General features: G+C 43.2%; 1 long non-coding RNA gene across 2 annotated transcripts; it reads left to right on the top strand.

Moving 5' to 3' along the window:
• The first annotated feature begins 38 nt into the window (after positions 1–38).
• LOC140897353 (uncharacterized) lies at positions 39–20,792 on the top strand. 2 transcript variants are annotated; one of them, XR_012154709.1, is made up of 3 exons: positions 39–142; positions 15,752–15,917; positions 17,959–20,792. It is a non-coding gene; the product is annotated as an uncharacterized LOC140897353 (long non-coding RNA). The 2 variants fall into 2 exon arrangements; XR_012154710.1 differs by lacking the exon at positions 15,752–15,917.
• Positions 20,793–20,872: the final 80 nt, after the last annotated feature.

Below are 20,872 nucleotides of genomic sequence, written 5' to 3'. Positions count from 1 at the left end.
GGCGGTCGCGTGTGAGTGACTCATCGCAGCGCGGAAGGGTGTGGCTGAGAGTCGCTGGGCCGGTGACGGGGCCAGGCGAGGTGGGAGGGGGAGTTCCTGTGACCCCTGGCTGGGGAACAGGCTTTGGGCAGCCCCTGCAAAGGTGAGGCCGCGGGGCTCCCCGGCAGAGCTGGGTAGCGGCGGCTGGGGAGGCCGCGGGGGGTCCCCGCACGGTTGGGGCTGTGGTGGGGGAGAGGCTCCTGGGCGCCCCGGCAGAGATGGGGCAGTAGGGGGGCGGGGTGATGGGGGCAGACTCGGTGCCAGCTCATGCTGAGGCCCCTAGGCCTCAGCTGAGCACTAACAAAGGCAGAGCTGGCCCCCTCTGTGTTAGTGTTGCTAAAATAGGTATTAGATTTATACAGATGTTTAATCTTTAACCTCTGTGAAATGCCCGTAAATTGCTGTATGCGTTAATCTCACTTATAATATCAGTAGCCTGTGTTATAAAGTAGCATTTAAGTGTTTGCTCTGTAACTGTAAAAGTGTTTGTTCTGCAACTGGAAACCACCAGTCAGGAGGGAAAAAAAGCATTACCGAATGTGAAATACCAGACAAACTATTATAGACCATTGGAGGACAAAAGACTTGGTTGATTACTCCCCACACACCTGTGAAGAGGAGACATGCATATAGACTGCCCCCACAGCTCAAACTCGTGGAACAAGGAAATAAAAATCCCTGATTAAAAAAAAAACAAACTATCTTTATGCTACTTGGATCTGAGGGAAAATGATTACTAAGCAAAAGCAACAGATTCTCTGTGATTTGTCTGGGTATCCGTAAAAGACAGATAGAGCTTTCTTATTGCAGAAGTTTCTACCATCTCTTGAAATCTGAGACTGTAACTCATTTGTGTGCATATGTTTACTTGCTTTAACCTTGTAAATAACTCTCACTTCTTTTTCTTAGTTAATAGATCTGTAGTTAGTTTATTATAGGATTGGCTACAAGCACTGGTTTTGGTGTAAGATCTTAAGTGCAATTGACCTGGGGTAAGTGACTGGTCCTTTGGGACTGGGGGTAATCTGAATATTGTTAAGTTTCAGAGTAGCAGCCGTGTTAGTCTGTATCCGCAAAAAGAACAGGAGTACTTGTGGCACCTTAGAGACTAACAAATTTATTAGAGAGTAAGCTTTTGTGGGCTACAGCCCACTTCATCAAATGCATAGCATGGAATTTATAATAAGGGGTGCGTGTGTGTGTGTATACATACACACTCACACCACACATACACAGATAAGTTGGAAGTTACTGCATATTGTTGTGATTTTTGGTGTAAAGGATCATCTATCACAGGCAAGCTTGCCTAGGTGGCAAGATAGACTGGAGTACTCAAGGGGACTGTCTGTGAGTCCATGATTAGGCTATTAAAATGTCTGAAGTGTTTACACATAAGAACATGGCGGGGTGGGGGGGGGGGGGTAGCGCTATATGTGAAAGAAAATGTAAAATCAAATGAAATAAAAATCTTAAATGAATCCACATGTTCCATAGAATACCTTTGCTCTAATAAGAATATAATAGTAGGGCTCTATTATTGACCACCTGACTAGGACAGCGATAATGACAGTGAAATGCTAAGGGAGATTAGAGAGGCTATCAAAAAATAAAGAACTCAATAATAGTGGGGGATATCAATTATCCCCATATTGAGTGGGCACATGTCACCTCAGGACGAAATACAGAGACAAAATTTCTTGATACTTTAAATGACTGCTTCTTGGAGCAGCTGGTACAGGAACCCACAAGGGGAGAGGCAACTCCTGATTTAGTACTGAGTGGAGCGCAGGATCTGGTCCAAGAGGTAACTATAACAGGACCACTTGGAAATAGTGACCATAATATAACAACATTTAACATTCCTGTGGTGGGACGAACACCTCACCAGCCCAACACTGTGGCATGTAATATCAGAAAGGGGAACTATGCAAAAATGAGGAGGTTAGTTAAACAGAAATTTAAAAGGTACTGTGACTAGAGTGAAATCCCTGCAAGCTGCACGGACGCTTTTCAAAGACACCATAATAGAGGCTCAACTTAAATGTATACCCCAAATTTAAAAACACAGTAAAAGAACTAAAAAAGAGCCACTGTGGCTTAACAACCATGTAAAAGAAGAAGTGAGAGATAAAAAGGCATCTTTTAAAAGTGGAAGTCAAATCCTAGTGAGGTAAATAGAAAGGAGGATAAACACTGCCAAATTAAGTTAAAAATGTAATAAAAAAAGCCAAAAAGGAGTTTGAAGAACAGCTAACCAAAAACTCAAAAGGTAGTAACAAAATGTTTAAGTACATCAGAAGCTGGAAGCCTGCTAAACAACCAGTGCGGCCCCTGGATGATCAAGATACAAAAGGAGCACTTAAAGACGATAAAGTCATTGCAGAGAAACTAAATGAATTCTTTGCTTCAGTCTCTATAGCTGAGGATGTTAGGGAGATTCCCCAACCTGAGCCGTCTTTTGTAGGTGACAGATCTGAGGAATTGTCATAGACTGAAGTGTCACTAGAGGAGGTTCTGGAATTAATTGAGAAACTTAACAGTAACAAGTCACCGGGACCAGATGGCATTCACCCAAGAGTTCTGAAAGAACTCAAATGTGAAATTGCGGAACTATTAACTATGGTTTGTAACCTGTCCTTTAAATCAGCTTCTGTCCCCAGTGACTGGAAGATAGTTAATGTAACGCCAATATTTAAAAAGGGCTCTAGAAGTGATCCCCAGCAATTACAGACCGGTAAGTCTAACGTCAGTAGCGGGCAAATTAGTTAAAACAATAGTAAAGAATAAAACTGTCAGTCACATAGAAGAACATAAATTGTTGGGCAAAAGTCATCATGGTTTTTGTAAAGGGAAATCATGTCTTACTAATCTATTAGAGTTCTTTGAAGGGGTCAACAAACGTGGACAAGTGGGATCCAGTGGACATAGTGTACTTAAGGTTTCTAGAAAGCCTTTGACAAGGTCCCTCACCAAAGGCTCTTACGTAAATTAAGTTGTCATGGGATAAGAGGGAAGATCCTTACATGGATTGAGACCTGGTTAAAAGACAGGGAACAAAAGGTAGGAATAAATAGTAAATTTTCAGAATGGAGAAGCGTAATTAGTGGTGTTCCCCAAGGGTCAGTCCTAGGATCAATCCTATTCAACTTATTCATAAATGATCTGGAGAAAGGGATAAACAGTGAGGTGGCAAAGTTTGCAGATGATACTCAACTGCTTAAGATAGTTCAGACCAAAGCAGACTGAAGAACTTCAAAAAGATCTCACAAAACTAAGTGACTGGGCAACAAAATGGCAACTGAAATGTAATGTGGATAAATGTAAAGTAATGTGCATTGGAAAAAATATCCCCAACTATACTTACAATATGATGGGGGCTAATTTAGCTACAACTAATCAGGAAAAAGATCTTGGAGTCATCGTGGATCGTTCTCTGAAGACGTCCATGCAGTGTGCGGTGGCAGTCAAAAAAGCAAACAGGATGTTAGGAATCATTAAAAAAAGGGATAAAGAATAAGATGAATATCTTATTGCCCTTATATAAATCCATGATACGTCCACATCTTAAATACTGTGTACAGATGTGGTCTTCTCATCCCAAAAAAGATATACTGGCATTAGAAAAAGTTCAGAAAAGGACAACTAAAATGATTAGGGGTTTGGAACAGGTCCCATATGAGGAGAGATTAAAGAGGCTAGGACTTTTCAGCTTGGAAAAGAGGAGAGGAGACTAAGGGGGAATATGATAGACGTATATAAAATCATGAGTGGTGTGGAGAAAATGAATAAGGGAAAGTTATTTACTTGTTCCCATAATATAAGAACTAGGGGCCACTGTTAGGATATAGATATTCAGGCCTGTCTGTAAAGGCCTGTACTCTAAGAATTTAGGTGTATTCTTATCACTTAGCTAATTATAGAGGTATAAAAGAATCAAAATCACTGTCTGCTGGTGTAAGGGCCTTCTCTTACTGTGACAGTCTGAGGCTAAGGCCTCTCGCTAAGCAGCAGAGACAGCCATAAGCTGGGAAGCAAATGGTCACATCCTCACTAGTCACATTGAAATAAAGTGCTATTGGGCTGTTAGGAATACAATCCTGTCCTGATAATGCCTATCACCTACAGAGAAAATGTAAAAGGAAACTTAGTTTGATAGCTTCCTGTCTGGCAAGAACTCACTTATCAGTAGCTGGGATGTGAAATCCTCATTTCCTATTGTTTGTGTGTATAACCTCTGTCTGGTTCTGTGATTGTTTCTGTCTGCTGTATAATTAACTTTGCTGGGTGTAAACTAATTAAGGTGGTGGGATATAATTGGTTAAATAATCATATTACAATATGTTAGGATTGGTTAGTTAAATTTCAGTAAAATGATTGCTTAAGGTATAGCTAAGCAGAACTCAAGTTTTACTATATAGTCGGCAGTCAATCAGGAAGGGGGGGGAATGGGAATCATGTTTTGCTAAGGGGGGAAATGGGAACAGGGACACGGGTAAGGTTCTGTGGTGTCAGAGCTGGGAAGGGGGATACTAAGGAAGGAAACGGGAATCATGCTTGCTGGAAGTTCACCCCAATAAACATTGAATTGTTTGCACCTTTCGGGTATTGTTGCTCTCTGTTCATGCGAGAAGGACCAGGGAAATAAGCGGGTGAAGGAATAAGCCCCATAACAGCCACCAAATGAAATTAATGGGCACCAGGTTTAAAACAAATAAAAGGAAGTTCTTCACACAGCGCACAGTCAACCTGTGGAACTCCTTGCCTGAGAAGGTTGTGAAGGCTAGGACTATAACAGGGTTTAAAAGAGAACTGGATAAATTCATGGAGGTTAAGTCCATTAATGGCTATTAGGCAGGATGGGTAAGGAATGGTGTCCCTAGCCTCTGTTTGTCAGAGGGTGGAGATGAATGGCAGGAGAGCGATCACTTGATCATTACCTGTTAGATTCACTCCCTCTGGGGCACCTGGCATTGGCCACTGTCAGTAGACAGGATACTGGGCTGGATGGACCTTTGGTCTGACCCAGTATGGCCATTCTTAGGTTCTTATGTACACTTGATGCTTGGTTGGTGAAATCCAAGTATAGTACTCACAAATAGTTTGGAGTTTGTGCCCTGCTTCTTACCAGTCTGCCCTGAGGTTGGTACTCACGCTACTGAGCCGCTCCAAAAAGCATGCATATGCCACAGTTCAGTTGGGTTTGTAGATCATAACCCAGCACGGTTAAAGTTGAGACTTGATACTGAGAGTTTGAAAGGTTAAAGAGTTGACTGTGGTTCACTCACTGTGTCTTACGATGGTCTTGACAGAAAAGACTTGAGCCATTATGTAAAGAGAGGGGAATCTCCTGTAAAAAGAAAACTCCAGTTCAGGAGCTGAGCGCTTTGCTCATAAATTTTGACCAGCTGTCCAAGGACCCTCCCTGCCCTAGGCACCGCAGAGGGGAACACTGCACTGGAAATGGCCTGATTGCAGGACCTGGCAGCCCAGGAAGAACACAAGCATCAGAGCTGCAGCTCAGGGGGACAGAGGCAGCCCTGGCTGCAGTCAAGACCTAGGAGGAGGAGAGATCCCACCAAAGACATATGGAACAACTAACGGTCGAAGCCAGTGAGAAAGCGAAGGAGGGGGCACACAAGAGGCAAACAGAAGTTCAAACATTGCAGTACAGAGTACTGGAGCAGCAAAAGGAGCTTCCCCAGCCAGCAAGCGTACCCCTCTACAACACAAGGGAGTGGGAGAGCATCTGCTTAATTTCTAAAGAAACTGACTGTATGGAAGAGTACCTGTCCACCTTTTAGAGACTATGTGGGATACACGATATCCCAGAGGATACGCCAGTGCCTATCCTCCTAATCAGATTAACTGGGAAAGACAGTCAAGTTTTTAATGATATCGAAGAGGTGATGCTAAAATGTATAAGAAATTTAAAGAAAATGTACAGAAAAAATGTAAGATTACTCCTGAGACCTGTCAGTTGAAGTATAGAAGTCTCAAAACGTTTGACAATATCACTCATGTTGAATATGTACCTAAAATGTGTAATTTTTGAGAAAATGGATAATGGGGCAGCGGCTGAGAATGATTATGAAAAACTGATCTGAGGGCCCAGGAGTAATTGTTATGGGTAGTTACAAATGAGGTAAAGACAGCCATCTATAACAAAACCAAATCTTCCACAGTTTTATAGGCTGTAGAAATTGCTGATGGATATGAATCAAGGGCTCATGGGGGGAATTCCAGGGGAAGGGAAAGAGGGGTTTGCAAGTAAACCTAACCCCAAGGGAGCACAGGTTTTAAAGCCCCCTACCAAAAGTGAAGGCAAGTAGTCTGCCATCACTGTGGGACTCCTAGGCACATAAAATCAATTTGTCCAAAACTTGAGGTAATCCCAAGACCCACACCCCATCCTGCCATAGCAAGTGGCACTACCATTGTCCCAGAGGCAGTGGACGAGCAGGTTTTTGAACCAAAGAACTATATCAGGACGAGTCCTGGGAGGGTAGTAAAGAAGTTGTTAAGAATGCTAAGGTATAGATATAGCATCCCAAGTCACTCTGGTTAAGGAAAGTTTGGTAAGGGAGGAAGACTGTCTCCCTGGTAAGAGTTTAAATAGATTGGCTTAATTCCCTCTATCTGTACTTCTGGCTAAGGTCCACCTTGAGTGTGAGGATTTTAAGGGAGATATTGTTATAGGTATTAGGACGTACTGTTGATATTTTAATAGATAATGATATTTTATCCATGTCTAAGCAGGTTAGTCATAACTTGCAGCCAGAAAGAGTGTGGCCCTATCTCCCCTCCCAGAATACTTGGGGGGAGGGAGGATTCCTTTCTGACCTCTGCTGGTGGCCAGCCGAAACCTGAAGTAGGTGCTTTAGGAACATAAGACAAACTGGAAATAAGCTGCAGGGCTGTTGAGCCCTGATCCCTACCATCACAAGCAGCCCCATCACACAATTGTACTCATAAATTTCTCTCTCTCTTAACTAATCAAGTTGTTTGCCCCCACAATTCCTATGGGGAGGCTGTTCCAGAACCTCATTCCTGTGATGGTTAGAAACCTTCTAATTTACAGCCTGAATTTGTTTGTGACCAGTTTATTTCAATTTATTCTTGTGCCAGCATTGTCCTTTAGCTTAAATAGCTCTTCCCCCTCCTTTGTATTTATCTCCTAATACAGCGGTTCTCAAACTTTTTTTCTCGTGGACCACTTGAAAATTGCTGAAGGTCTCAGCAGACCACTTAATGATCTTTCCAAATGTTGTTTGTACCGTTAGCTAACTATTGTTAAGCACTTTGGATAAAAGCGCTGTATAAAAAACCCTTAATAATTAACTTTTTTTGTTCTACAAATAAAAGCACACAACTGTTATTTTAATATCAGTAGTCTTACCTTCCTAATGTGATGGATGTGCCCTCTCTCCCCCGCTGCGGCAGCCCCCGAGCTGGGGCTGGGAAGGGGTCTCTCCCCCGAGCTGGGGCTGGGAAGGGGTCTCTCCCCCGAGCTGGGGCTGGGGAAAGTTGCCTCTTTCTCTGACTGCCGCAGCCCTGCACATCCCAAATTCCCTCCACCTCCTCTTCGTACCCCATTACCCCCTCCCACCTACTCCTTATTCCCCCTAAGGCCACCACCTCACCTTACATGTGCGTCTTCTCCAGGGTCCAGGAACCTAATTAGCGGAGCCATGCCTGCATGGCTCCGCTAATTAGGTGGGTGGCCCTTCACTATGTTGTGTGCGGCCGCCCAGGTGCACACCTTAGAGGGAACTATCCGCAGACCACCTGAATGGAGCTTGCGGACCGCTGGTGGTCCGCGGACCGCAGTTTGAGAACTTCTGTCCTAACGTATTTGTAGAAAGCAATAATATTCCCTCAGCTTTCTTTTTGCTAGACTAAACAAACCAAGCTCTTCAAGTATCTTCTTATGAAATAGGTCCTCCATTCCCCTGATCACTGTAGGGACTCTTCTCTGCACCTGGTCCAGTTTAAATTCATCTTTCTTAAACATGGTTGAGCAGAATTGTACACAGTATTCCAAGCGAGGTCTTACCCGTGCCTTGTACAATGGCATTAATATTTCTCTATCCCTAATGAAAATGCCTTGCCTGATGCATCCTAGAATCACATTTGCTTTTTTCACAACTGCATCACATTGGTGGCTCATAGCCATCCTATGATTGACCCGCTCACCCAGGTCTCGCTGACACCCCAGTTTGTATCAAAAATTCTTCTTAAACCCTAAACGCACAACTTCACACTTTGGACTATTGAATTTCATCCCATTTCTGTCATTCCAGTCATCAAGGTCATCCAGATCTTCTGGTGTAATATTTTGATTCTTCTCTGTATTGATGGTGTATACTTTATCTCATCAGCAAATTTCATTAGCACATTCTACTTTTTGTGCCAGGGTCATTAATAAAAATATTGAATAAGACTTCCCAAGACTGATCCTTGAGGAACTCCGCAGGTAACCTACCTCCAGACCAATAATTCACCTTTCAGCACTGCACAACCCATTGCCTTCTCCGCTTTAACCAATTCCTTATCCACCTTACAATGCTTGTACTGATCCCCATCTTCCCTAATTTAACTAGTAGTTTCCCATTTAGTACCATAGGTGATCAGAGCTCTTCTCAAATTCCATCAGTGAAAAGAAAGCCATTTTCTCCAGATTTGCAAACTATGCTCTGTGGGAATAATGATGTCCAAAATCAGGAAACAAAATGCACTGGTTCAGAAACTCTCTCACTCTACCAAATTTAAAATCGGGCCCAGGATGAAGGCTGATGTATTCTGTCTATAAAGTCTACAAAGCTTGACAGCATCATTATAACCTATCTGAATGTGTAATTTTTAATGATCAAACCATTGCTCTGTCTTTGATGCGTGCAAAATAAATCAGTGTTTCTGAATTAGGGTGGTTTGAAATTGTTTTATTGAAAAATCTTCCCTTTGGAAAACATGGTTTTGTCAAAACTGATATGGACTGTTGGGAAAATTGAAACCAAAAAACAGTTCTAATGGACATTATTATAATGTCATTTTAGTGTCAAATAAAATTTTCTCTTAACTGTCAACAAACTTTGATTCAAGAGAAAATGTTGATTTTTTTTGTTGTTTTTACATTTCTGAATATAATTTTTTTGGAACTTTGAAATTATTTGAGATGTAGATGTTTCATCTCAATTTTAGACAAGACAAAATGTTGAAGTATTGGAATTTCCCACAGGTTGGATATTCTATTTCCCAATCAATTCTATTCTGAACTGAAAATCTTTTGGCTTTATTGAAGTGTAAACAGAAAACCAACAAGCAGATAAAGTCCTTCAGGTCAAAGTCAGTGAAGCTTTTACATAGTGTAGACAGTATCTCAATACTCACGGGCTGCTTCCACTCCCATATGGAATTACGTAACATCCCAGTGGCAACCACAGCGGATTCACGGCTGGTGTAAATCAACATAGTTCTGTTGACTACATCCTTTATGTAATTTTTCCTGACTTTAGTAGAAAAGTGAATAAGTGAAAAAGCCAGTCACACCCTTTGCCCTTTACTTCATCTCCCCTTCCCACTTTTTATATCAGCTGAAAACAAGGCAAGCCAGTACCATGTGCACTATAGGCAAGTGCCCTGAGGACCATCAGCGCTTCATGGATCACAGATAATTTTTGAAGTCCCCACAAGGATTGGGCCAGCTTTAACATTTTGGGGCATTCTTGCAAAATGCTTTTCCACATCTGTAACTTAAATACATGATGATTATTTTACACAGACACCACTGTCTCCAGCTATCCACCACTTATGTCAATGAGTTTGTGTGGGAACTCGGGTGGTTCAGTCATCTGCTTAGCTGTCTCAGAGATAGTACACTCAAAGCCACTTTCTCTGTATTCTGTAGCACTGATGGAGACTAACATTTCAGCTGAAACATTCTCCAAACTTTTGCTGACAGTTCCTTTCACCATCTACATCTTACCAAACTTTGGTGCACACACTGAAATTCTCTTCACCTGCATATGGTCTTCCCCTGGGGGCACAGATTGCTACGGTTACAAAGTCTACCTTAGCCTGCTTCCAGCCCATGTCCACTCTGCCCTGTAGGTCAGCCTGTGCAGGCAGAGACCCCTTCCGCACCTTGCAGGGGATCTAGAGGCTCTCCGTGAAGTCACTTTCCCCCAGGGGTGAAGTCATGCAAATATGCCTTTCACAGGTCCTCCAGACTGTGGTGGACTGCAGGACACAATGCACTGCTGAGACAATGATATATCTATGCGGTTTCAGCTTCTGTTGGATGCACTACCACCCTCATCCCTGAGCAATGCATCATAAAACGTGTTCTGCTAATAGTGAACTGCCTTCATAACATCACTCTCTTGGTCAGGAAAAACAAAGTTTGCAAAGCTTCTGTGAAATGTCAAAAGGAAGATTGAGCAATTTTTGAAGATTGGACTTCAAATTGGACAATCAGGTTACGCTATGAAAGACACGTGACATATTAAAACTCTGGAACTCTCTTACGGGAGCCTGTGGTCAAGTTTTCCTTCCTTCCATATTACTCCCGTTCCCAGCATTCCTTACTGCTGGGTCATTCACAGGTCCATATCCCAGACAGTCTTTGAAGCATGGTATATTCTTGGAGAGTTCCACAGATCTCAAGATGCCGGGCATCTGCTGTAGATGGATAATATTAGGTGTAGAGCCCAGGATTATTGGATTAGTGATGAGTGTTCGTGTCATTTTCCCAGCAACCAAAAAAAAAAAAAAAAATTGGCTATTACCTGAGGAAGAGCATCCTGAATACAAACATCTCTCTCTATCCAGGGTGAAATTCACCCACTGCAGAATGTCGGCACATGGGTTAGGCACTACTTCAGTCCTGTTTACGCATTGTGGATTGTGTGATCCCCACACCAGCGACTTGTCTCATTCTCTCTCTCTGGTATTCATAGGTGTTTAAGACCAGAATGGTCCATTATGACAATTTAATCTGACCACCTATATAACATAAGATATAGAATTTCACCAGTGATTCCTGTATCAACGCAGAACATTATGTGCTATCTCATAAAATTACAGTCAGGTTTAAGGTTCCTTCTGCTGCTTCATGCTGGTAAATTGTGATTGTGCTCTGCGAGGTGCCTATGTAAAAATGCCATCTTCTTAATGAAGAGATCTGCTACTTGTATTTAGTTAATCAGATACGTTGATTTTAAAGATGGAAATAAATACTACTCTTTACTCCAGTTAGAAACACTGCAGAGCCAATACAGTTTTGGAGAGGGAGCTGGATTCTGTTTTGGCTTTGCATGCTCAACAGGATGGTTAAATTCCACTTCCATGGCTAAATTATGCTCACAGTTATATTTGTGCAACCTTATTGAAGATAATGGTGATCATGATGTCTGAAAGCGAGGAAAGTACAAAGCTCAGTTAATAATGTGTATTCATTTTTTAAAAGAGGTACACATTAGTATCCTATACAGAAGGGCTTTTCTGTCATTGGTCTTATTAATTTTTGTTTGTTTTACCTCCATCCTCAGTCCTCTGCCGTCTGTTAAGTCAGCTCACTTTTCATAATAGCAACACTCATTTTAATTTAATTAAATTTAAAGGTTCAATGGATGGAAGCTGAAGTTAGACGAATTCAGATGCAAAATAATGTGTGATTTTTTTAGCACTGAAGGCAATTACCTATTGGAACAACTTACTTAAGGATGTGATGGATTCTCCATCTCTTAAAAACTTTAAATCAAGACGGGGTGTCTTTCTACAAGAGATGCTGTGACAGACAGACTGACAATATCCTGAATGAACTCTGTTGAATTAAGTTAAGGTTAATTTAATAAGGTTTAATACATTTGGGGGTACATTGTATTAGAAATGCAAATGTTTATGTACTAATGTGAGATTGTATGGAACTTCTTTATCAAGGAGACAAGATCAATGCAATCTTTGGAAGGTATGAGAGTTCAGAGGTCTTTTAGGAACTGTGTGGGAAGTGGATTTTCTATGAAGTAATTTGAGGCTCACCTCAAATGCAGATTCTTTCCTCCAAAGCCAACCTAACCAAGATACACCCTGGGGAGAGAAACCCATTGTGTACCAATTACCTGCTTCTGGAAGCTCCACATCAAAGACTCCTGATCTGTATGAAAGGGTGGACAACCCTGCATAGACTAAACTTGTCATGAGTGTGCTTATTCTGAGCTGAAGCTGTGTGGAACTGGTAACCACAAGGACTGTCTAGAGTGGGGGAGGGGGTTCAAGGACTGCTTCTACCAGAAGTCGTGTTAGGGTTGGGGTTAATTCTGGTAAGCTTATTAGCATGTATGTAGGTACTTGCATTGTTTTTAATATGTTTGCTTTTTACCTTAAGAATAATGTGGGCTTACTTAGAGCTGTGTGATAGTGTAATTGCTACAGTTGTAACTGTTCTCAATCTCCGAAGAGGAAGCAAGCAGGCGCCCTTGGGTAACGGTTCTGTGCTGGGAAATACACTGTGAAGGCAGTGAGCTGTGCAGCCTGGGAATAGCCCAGTCAGAAGGGAGGGAGACTCACCTCTCCAGCCAGAAAAGCAACAGCTGAGGAGCTGGAAGCTGAGAGTGGGTGCCAGAAGCTGAGAGTGGGTGCCCTTGCTGAACCACTGAGGGGAAATACAGGTGTAGATGTCCTCAACTGACAGATGCTCTAGCTCAGGGATCTCAAAGTCCCGGCCCACAGGCCATCTGCAGCCTGAGAACCTCCCCACCGCGGCCCGCAGAAGAAACACTCATGCAGACATGCTGCCGGCAATGTCTGCTGCAGGCCCTGCTCCCATTGGCTGGGGGAGAGGGACAAAGATACCATCACTAGTCGCCAAGCAGAGGCAGCATCACTTTTTTCCCTACAATGAATATAAACAAGTCAAAATACCGACCACAACTCTCTGATGCTCACCTCCCTGCAATCCTGAAGGTTTCAACCGCTCAGTCACTGAAGCCAAACATCAACAAACTGACAGAACTGAAGCGTTGCCAGCTGTCTGTCAAAACACTAAAAACTCTCTGCCAGGCAAAGAATTATATAAAGTTGTAGGACAGTATTATCTCTAAGAAATACAAAATAAAAAATACAATATAAATGTTCTCTTTTCTGAACACCATTTTCAGTGACATGATTGGCCCGCTGGGAGGATTTGAGGACTGGCACTGGCCCTAAGTTGAGTTTGAGGCCCCTGTTCTAGCTCTACCAGAAATTATGGGCTTGATGCAAGAATTACTGTGTGAAGTTCTCTGGCCTGTGTAATGCAGGAGGTCAGACTAGATGTTTGTACGGGTCCCTTTTTGTCATAAAATCCATATAAGCACTACCATGTTTTCATAAGGGCATTTCTTTTCTTGCACTGACCCTCCCTCCCCAGGGGGCAAAATGCACCCAAAACACTGCTAACCACACAAAGTAAACTGTAGGAGGGGGAGAAAACTCACCCAAACATTGTTCTCCAATCTTCTGATTCCAGGACACAATTCTGACAGGTGCTGTGCACTCTGGTCCTGAGCCTGCAGAGCACTTAAGTACATGCACAAGTGATTTATCAGCATGTAAGTGGCCCCACTCACTTCATAGACTTGAAAGCTAAACACATAGTTTTGTAGTAAGCCAGAAGATGGAGCCCAAGCATAAGCAGCCAAGTCCTAGAGGGCAAGAAGCCAGAGGATTCCATGAGGACCCCTTGGCTATAGCGTGTCTATGGAGGGGGAGGGAAGGGTGCTCTACAGGAGGAAGACAGACTATATTGCTCTGGGAGTAGGTGTGCATGAGCCTGGGGAAAGGACCGTGATAAATGCTGCTAAACCAGAGCTAGTGGTGAGCACTGTGGACTCAGACTCTCAAGCATCTCGGGGGTAGCTTAATGCCCATTAGCCAAAGAGCAATGTATCTTAGCAGGCTGGGAGTCCAGACAGAGCGGCCCCCGGCTGAGTAATGTACCCCACCAGGCTAGCACATCTCAGCTCTATGCAAAGGCCTCAGTGTGGAGAGGGGGCTAGAGGTTTGGGGCACCTCCAGAGGTAGGGGAAGGGATGGTGCTAATGTTTAACTGTTATTGAATTCCCTTCACTCTCCCATCCCCACTTTGGCCCATTGGCCTGTACCCATTCCCTTGCTTAATATTCTTACATATAAGTAATTTCAGAACTCTGTGTTTAAGGGGGTTTTGGTGTGGGGACTTCTAGACCCACTCAAAGAAAGAAGGTCAATGCCCATCCAAAGAGGAAGAGGCAGGCTTGCCCTCTTAAGACATTTACCAGCACCCTTGTCCAGCATGGCATTGGGGTGGGTTGACTTCTGTGTCACCAGATATCTTGAGTCATTGTTTTCTGTCATCTGTTTCATGCTTGCCCTCACACTCTTTAATTCTCTGAAGAGTTTTGACATACAAAATGTATATTTAAAATAAAGTTGTATTTAGGTAAATGCCTCCTGCCACTACTCTGGCTGGCCGGTCATTGGGGTTAGTAAAGTAGGAATATTTAGCATAGATACAGAAAGATACTGGACCATATTATGTATTACTCCTTTCCTGCGCATGCCTGCCTACTTTTGGCCCCTGCCAGGATCCTACTCAGCTACTGGCACAATTTAGAGGACATCCAGAATTGCTTTCAAGTTGCAACAGTTTTCTGTGAGCTGTGTCAGAGGGTAGGTGGCCTTCTGAAATCTTTTATTAAACACAGCAGCCCCTATGACGAAGCCCAGACAAAAAAAACAAAACAAAAATAGACATCCAGAATTGCTTTCAAGTTGCAACAGTTTTCTGTGAGCTGTGTTAGAGGATAGCTGGCCTTCTGAAATCTTTTATTAAACACAGCAGCCACTATAATGAAGCCCAGACAACAAAACAAAAATAGAAACATACATAAAACAGATAAAAGTCAAAAGCAGAGAGCAAATTGATACAAGAAAATGCAACCTTCTCCTCCCTTCCAACATTCACAACTCCGTTGATAGGAGAGCCCCAACACTGATGACTCACTCCATCTTCCAAACACAGTCTACTTGGTGTCCAAAGTCCAATCAAAGCAGAAGTCAACCATGACTAATTGTCTTGGCTCAGTCCCATAACAGGTGCTCCATCCCTCTGTATAGGGTCCGTTACCTAGCGCTCAAGATACTGCTTTTGGGGTCCTCCCAATCTGACCCAAGCCCAGGTCCTTGATACTGTTAAGGAAAAGTTAGCACATGTGACTCCATTTTGGTTTGGGGCCCACCATTGTTTAAATGCCAGCACATCATACACCAGGAAGAGTAATCCTTAAATACTGAATCCCTGTGAAAATCCTCCTCCTCGTCTCCAGCCTGCCTTGACTCCCAGTATCTGGTTTTTGTCAGTCTCTAACTCCCTGTCTCTTGGCCTTGATGTGAGGCCTCCCATCCTGATAATAAAAGTTACTGATACATGGCTTTAGGACCATGCTGTGTAATTAACATACTGGTATAGCACGAGGAATGCACCAAGCAAGGTTAGGTGGTAGATAAGACAAGGGTTTGTTTATTGGCTAAGGTTTCTGATGCACAAGGGCAACATGCTTTGCTAAAAGGTATATAACCTTTGTATAATCTGCTTTCAGGGTCCCCTCCTGGCTAGCAGGGGGCACCACGCTTGAGCGTAATAAACTTAGTGTTTTTTGGGACCTCTGCAGTTGTTGACTTTATTTCTGTGCCTCAGCCTAGATTCAAACTGTGCGTGACCTATCAAGTGTAATTCGTAGCATTGGTGTGCGTGTCCTACAAGGTGTAATTCGTAACAGTTTTGGCGACCCCGAAGGGACTCTAGGCTTGCCCCAACAAGCGAGACTACACTCCTCCTCTCGGACAGCTCCAGCCGGCACAGGGTGAGTTCACCTTTGAGAACTCCAAGGGGGGGGGGGGGTAGGTGAGCCGTCGCTTAGGCGATAAGGTGGCACATTTTGTGTTCTTTTGGTAGCCCATTATGGGTTCTGGGCAGAGTGTAAGTAAGGGGACCCCTTTGGCTGAAATTCTCAAGAATTGGGGGAATATTTCTGGCACCCATGGGTTAGGCAGGAAAAAAGCTGTTATTTTATGTAAGGTTGAGTGGCCAACACTAACAACTCAAACATCTGTTGAATGGCCACCGGATGGGTCCTTTGCTGGGGATACATTAACAGTGCTTAGAAGGAGGCTGGAGGACAAAGCTCCAGCCCAGATGAATTATTGGTATGTATGGGACAACTGGGCTTATGCGCATGCAAAAGGACATCCTCTTTCCTCCTCCTTTTCTTATTCATCTCAGGGGTCTCCAGCCCCACTCTGTGCTATGCCTGCTTCTGCCCCTCCTCCGGCTTACCCTCAGCTTTCTGACTTATGCCCATCACCTCCTTGCTTGCCAATTAGCCGTGCTTTCTGTCCAGGTGACAAGCCTCATGTGGGGAGGACTCGGGTAGCCCTTGTAAGTAAAAATATTTTAAAAAAGAGACCAGGAGGGCTGGGGGCTAGTTAAGAAGCCCACCCTCCTTGTTAATTTGGTAGTGAAACAAAGCTAGTGCTCATGGAAGGGACAGTTCAGAGAAAAAAAAAGGATCGGCCCCAAGCGGGCAGGCAACAGAGAGAGAGATTGGAAAACAGGTTGGAAACTTCAAGGTCATCGTGAAAAAAAGAGGAGTAAATAATTACAGGAATGAAAAACGTAAATCCCGGAATAATACTTGGAATGGTAAAATCCAAATTTTGGGAAATAAACAAGTGATTTAAAAAAAAGTAAGAAGTTAACTCTTTAGTTGCTGAAAACAATTAAGCAGTTAAACTTTGTGAAATACTGGAAAAAAGAATTCTTGGTTTCTTTGCAGCCATTTTGGAAAAAATGGGCCCTTTTCCAAAAAAAATGCAATTATACAGTGCTACTTAATTAATATCTTATTAGGTTCCAAGAGGCTACAATAGGTGGTGTCTTCCTTTTCAGGTCGCTGTGTATTTAACAGCGGGAGTTAAAAGTAAAAGGCAATCAAAAGTCTGGTAGAGTTTATTGTGCCCTTTTTAAAGTAAGAATCTTTAACCTGTGAATCCAAAAGCAAGCCGGAAAGCATTTGTTTTCATGTAAATTACCTAACTAATAAGGTAGAGGCCACTGAAACCTATAAAACAAATACAAGAAAATATGGGTAATTCCTCCGTTTTGTCTGCAATTAACAAAGGTATTTGTATAAAAAGGAAATATTTTAAGCAATGACTGACTGCCAAAAGGGGTAAATCTGTGGGGGGTTTTTGTCTTTCAAAAAAATCAGAAAAAATTAATGCCAGCTGAAAAGCAATTCAACATCTCATGAATTAACTGGCACAATAGGAACTCTGTTCTGTGTTCTATGTGCTGTCTTGTGGTGTGTGTCTTGTGGCCAGAATTGCTGTGTTTAATTTTTCATAAAACAGTTTAATTTAAAACTAAATAAAAAAAATAAAATCAAAATGCAGATACTTGTTTTATTCAACTTGGAATACAAAGTGTTTAAATATCAAAAAATGTAATATACTAAAGTTTAATACATTTGCTTAAATAAAAAAAATTTCATTGGCCAGATCTTTTAATTAAAAAAATTGTTGTTAAAATTTGCACACCATCAAAGGTTAACCCACTCCCCATATTATACACGAGATCCTTCTGGCTACCTCACATTTCTAGCCAGAGAGCTGGGAAGGAAAAAAGCTATTAGACACCAGAAGTTGTACCAAGTGGACTCCTCAAAAGTGGGTGTGCTTGTCCTGGCTTGTTGCTCCAAAGCTCTGTAATAAAGTCATTTTCCTAGAAGGGTATATGTGGCATATATTATACAATAAGACTAAAGTGCTGTATAATGGGCAATGTACATGTGTTCTTTTTTAAACAAAAGGTGTATAAGTAAAAAGTGAAAGTTTCCTTTGCAGGTTAATAAAAGCCAAGAAGGGGAAAAAAAATAAAATGGAGGACGAGCTAATTCAACGCTGTAGCTGGCAGTCTCGGTCCAAAGATAAGACACTGGCCTGCCCAAGGACACTACTCACAGCTAGGATTTGGCTAACAGCCAAGAAAGAGGGGGGCTTAAATGTGCCCAGGCAGCTGTGAGATCTGCAACACACTGCCAGACATTAATGAAATGTGTTAGGTCTCTGTATTTACAGGTAAAAAAAGTCCTGCTTCAAGAATCCTGAGCAAACCTGCCATTTGTTAAAACCAGGTGACTGGGTCTACATAAAGGTCCATCAACAAAAGACGACTCTGGCCCCATGCTGAAAAGGCCCTTATTAAGTCCTGCTAACTACCAACACCGCTGTGAAGTGCCAAGGACTGACTGCCTAGACCCATGCTTCTTACTGCAAGAAGACCCCTCCACCTCAAGGTGACTTCACTTCGACTACTGATCAGCCTGTCCCTCCTTCTGGGTTTTTTTTTTTCTCCTTTCCTCCTTTTGAGCAGCAAAAAAAAACAAAACAAGGTGAAGTGCTAGTAACCTCTCCCTTGTCCACTGACAAAGCTAACCTGCATTCAGTATTTGCTAAAGAAACCAAAGCACTACAGGGTGATGTGCTAGTAACCTCTCCCCTGTATAATGCAAAACCATGCCTGTTCCAAAAGAGAAGGAACGCCTGCTCTGCTAAAACCACCAAAATCCAAGGATTCCTGACTGCAAAAGACACTGAGAATTGGCCTTGATGGCAAAGACGGAGCATTGTACATTGGCAGGGAGAAAGTTGCGGGATGTATTCTTGGGAATGTGAAGTAAAGTGGTGGGGTGGGTTTATTCCAGAGGCTGGAACTGTGCTTGTAGGCAAGTATAAATACCAGAAACGCCTTACAGCCACGAACATTACTCCCACCATCTGCCACCACTCCTTTGCAGGTAAAGGTTCCTGGATCCATCATAGCTACGTTAAGTTGGTGCTGGGACCCCCACCTGACCCTGACAAGCCAGCAGACGAGCCACTTCACGAATGAACACTACAACCAACCCATGGACTGAGCTTTCCAGCTACTGGGACCTTCATAGCCCACCAGGACTTTGTGTGTTCCTGTTTATTGGGCTTACATTGGGGGTAGTGTTTTTTGTATAGTACAGGGGAGGATGTCGACATTGGTATGGTTTGCCGGGGGTGGGGGTTCTCTCCCTATTCCCAAGTCCAGATCAAGGATGGGAGGGCAATAGCTTCTTGAATTTAACCCATGCTATCAAACAGGGTGTAAATCGAACGCAGTGTTGGATTTGTATTCGTACCCCCACATATTTAGGTCAGGGCGTCCCGTTGGTAGGGGTACCTATCCCCCTTAATTGAACACTCCAAGCTAAGCTATGGGCAAACACTACATTTAACTGGAATGTTACAGTCCAAATATGGTCTATTAATATGGTGGCCCAGAGTAATTATGCTTTGTGTGTGTCACAACATAAGGGCATAGAAAATACAGTTTTTGTAGGGAATTTTGTAGGGTGCAAGACCACCACCCAAATCAGCTCTGGTGGGGGAGGCCCCTCTACCTGCTCCAGAACCCTGTGGCCAGTCCCCGAGGGGTCTGGCTGGTATTGGTTATGCAATCACACAGCCTATAAGGTTCTCCCAGCAGGATGGTGTGGTACATGTACCTTAGGGGCTATAGTACCCACCGTGACAGTACACCAGAACCTGACCCGGCGAGAGATCCGCAATCTAGTATGGAGGGACCGACGAAGTATTCCTTTAAACCCCCTTTCTTTATCGGCCCAAAGGCTTTCACTCCTTTGTGCGTTGGTTTCTGCCATGGTTGGGAGTAAGCGAGCTGGAAAAAGCTATAGTTAACATTTCAGCGGCTTTGGAATTAATGGCAAATGCTACTGCAGATGCTCTATCTGCCCTTCAAATTGAAGTCACTCAGCTATCCCAAACTACATTGCAAAACCACCTAGCCCTGGATTATCTCCTTGCAAATCAAGGCAGGGTTTGTGCTCTGGTCAACTCAAGCTGTTGTGTTTTTGTAAATCAGCACCATAGGGTGGAAACGGACATCCACATCCTCAAGCAACAGGCAGCCCTATTACACCACATCAGCCTCGACACTACCAGCGCTGGATTCCAGGAGGTCTGGGACTGGCTCACCTCATGGCTACCAGATGTGGGGACGGCGTATTTGGTATTTACTTTTTTTGACTGTTATTGTTTTTGCGTTATTTTTTTAACGCCTACAATGCTGCAGTACGTGCTGTCGGCAGTTGCTAACCCTGCAGCACGGTTACTCAGCCCCGATATAGCTTACTGACGTACAAAAAAAAGGGAGGACTGTTAAGGAAAAGTTAGCACATGTGACTCCATTTTGGTTTGGGGTCCACCATTGTTTAAATGCCAGCACATCATACACCAGGAAGAGTAATCCTTAAATACTGAATCCCTGTGAAAATCCTCCTCCTCGTCTCCAGCCTGCCTTGACTCCCAGTATCTGGTTTTTGTCAGTCTCTAACTCCCTGTCTCTTGGCCTTGATGTGAGGCCTCCCATCCTGATAATAAAAGTTACTGATACATGGCTTTAGGACCATGCTGTGTAATTAACATACTGGTATAGCACGAGGAATGCACCAAGCAAGGTTAGGTGGTAGATAAGACAAGGGTTTGTTTATTGGCTAAGGTTTCTGATGCACAAGGGCAACATGCTTTGCTAAAAGGTATATAACCTTTGTATAATCTGCATTCAGGGTCCCCTCCTGGCTAGCAGGGGGCACCACGCTTGAGCGTAATAAACTTAGTGTTTTTTGGGACCTCTGCAGTTGTTGACTTTATTTCTGTGCCTCAGCCTAGATTCGAACTGTGCGTGACCTATCAGGTGTAATTCACAGCA

The sequence above is a fragment of the Lepidochelys kempii genome, chromosome 13 (assembly GCF_965140285.1).
Source record: "Lepidochelys kempii isolate rLepKem1 chromosome 13, rLepKem1.hap1, whole genome shotgun sequence".
In the NCBI taxonomy this organism is placed as follows: Eukaryota; Metazoa; Chordata; order Testudines; family Cheloniidae; genus Lepidochelys; species Lepidochelys kempii.
This window is presented reverse-complemented; position numbering and strand designations above follow the sequence as displayed.